Genomic DNA, 2618 nt, shown 5'->3' with positions numbered 1-2618 from the left:
GATCTTTTCTTTTTATATCTTTCACTCTCTATTGCATAAGTTTGTGAGTTCGAATCCCAACAAAGTCTAAATGCCTCTGCTGGGGTTTTCATGTATAAACGAGGTTTGTTGTAGAAATAAAACCGTCCTGGAGAAGACCGTCTTCCAAATACCATAATGTCTGTCTGTCTGCATCACTAGATGTGGGAAATGTCTCTACATGCCAGTGACCTTCTGCTTCTTTCCTTACTTCTTTCATTTTCCTTCTTATACCCCCTGCAGTTTCACTGACAGTGGAATGCACTCTGTCCTGTCATGTTACAGTTTTCATGTTCCTCCTGTTGAAGGAAATCCCCACCACACACGTTGTGCACTTTAAATCCAGACTGAACCCTTCTGTTCATAACCCATGGACTTAATCACTCGTTCATTCCTTTCATCTCATCCACCTTCCTTTTAATCTCATCTGTCTGAAGCCCTTTGTGTATGAACTGTGCTCCACAAATCTGCGGATGTATTAATCTTTTTGTCTTCTGTTTCTTCTTTCTTTTTTTTGGTTCTGTTTCTGTTTTTTGATGTTCTTCTTCTCTATTCTCTACCACAGTTTTACTTCAGTTTTGGTTTGACCTTCCAGTTTTTTACTCCGTCGTGTGTGGGTTCATCTCAGCACATCCTTTTCCAGATTTTTTTTACACAAGCTGATTTTGACTAGCTAAAAAAAAAATTTGGATATTAATTTCCATCCTCCTGGTTGGTCCACACAATGTGAAAAGAAACTGGGGTTCTGGTGTTAAAAATTTATGGACATATTTTAAGCACATCTTTATTAAGTTCAGCCTCGACGACTCAGCGTTCATCCAGGACCAATGTGCTCCATGAAACAGCAGAAATGAACACAAGATAACACAAAACCAACTGGGACACTACACCAAACATCATTTAGTGCAACCTACACAACACAATGAGTCAATAAACACAGTGCAGCACCGAGCAGTACAGTACTGGCCATATCATTTTGGGATACTGCATAAAATGTAAATAAAGACAGAATGCAGTGATAAAATCCAATATATTTTATTCACAATAGAACATTTAAAATGTTTAAACTGAGGAAATGTTGCATTTTAAGAAGAAATTAAGGTCATTTTGATTACGATGCTGCAACACGTCTGAAAAAAGCTGGAACAGGGCCATGTTTACTACTGTGTGGCAGCCCCCTTAATTTCAACAACAACCAATAAACATCAGGGAACTAACGAGTCCATTTGCAAGACCTGGGTCTTCTTTGTTGTATTTTTCATTTCTGTGATTTTGCATTGTCTTGCTGAAATATACAAGTCCTTCATTGAAAAAATTGTTTTCTGGATAGAAGCATATGTTGCTCTAAAACCAGCGTATATAGATGGAACCTTTCCAAATGTACAAGCTGCCCATTCCACAAGCACTAATGAACTCCCATACCGTCGGACATGCTCGCTTTTCAACTGCGAGCTAATGGGAAGCCATATGGTCCCTCTCCTCTTTAGTCCAGGGGACATGGTGTTCATGATTTCAAATAACATTTTAAAAAACAGTTTAAAGAGTCTACCCTTTGTCTCGAGGAGTCGAACCGCTTGTGGAAAGGAACTGTTACACAGTCTAGATGTGAAAGCCATGTGAGAAGTGTGTGTGTGTGTGTGTGTGTGTGTGTGTGTGTGTGTGTGTGTGGTCAGCCACAGTGCTTAGCGTATGCAGTGGGAAGTCCAAATGTCAGCGATCAAGGAAAAAGAGACCCAAGATAGAGAATAATAAACACTATGTTTAAAGGTTTAACAGGCATTTTTAGATCAATCTCTCCATATTCTATTGTTAAAAAGCTTCTTTTGTCAAGTAAAATGCTGTATAATTCATAAATGTAGAAAGAGTAACTGTGTTCTGGGGGAAAAATGCTTACTGTCACTTTGCTTATTTATTTTTTTATTCCATTTTATTGGTAGAACACTTTTCGCAATGGAGATTGTTTCAAAGCAACTTTACAGAAGTTAATAGATTATAAATCTATTAAAGCATCCTATAAGTTTATCTCTTATGAGTGACACAGTGGTGAAGGAAAAACTCCCTGAGATGGCATGAGGAAGAAACTTTGAGAGAAACCATACTCAAAAGGAAACTTCAGCTTCATCTTCAACACGGAATGTAAATTTATTACATTTCCTCTATTATTATAATGATCACCTGTTTACTGATGGAATGCAAAACGGTCCCTGCCGATTAAAGCCTTAATGACTGTAATAAACTGTTTATACGACTTACAGTCCAAATCCACAGGAATCTCTGTGCGGTTAATGTGGAGAACATCCTCCACTTCAGTGCTCTGCAGTCAAAGAGAACTCCATTCAGAAGTCCTAATGAATTCGGGACAATAATTATTTCTCATGTCAGGTTTTTTTGTTTGTTTGTTGTGTTTTGTGCAGCATTTACAAAAAGAAATTCCCCTTTTTCAATTGAAAAATTGTTGAAATACACAGTATTTGTGTGTTAGTATTTAATTATGTAAAATATAAATTAGTGTATTTCTAAATATTAATCTATTTTCATACAATAATATATTTAATTATATATCAGTCCATTTTGTGACTTAAATACATTACATTCATACA

Source organism: Silurus meridionalis, chromosome 14 (assembly GCF_014805685.1).
Source record: "Silurus meridionalis isolate SWU-2019-XX chromosome 14, ASM1480568v1, whole genome shotgun sequence".
Classification (NCBI taxonomy): Eukaryota; Metazoa; Chordata; class Actinopteri; order Siluriformes; family Siluridae; genus Silurus; species Silurus meridionalis.
The sequence above is the reverse complement of the archived record's forward strand: the minus strand, read 5'-3'. Positions refer to the sequence as shown.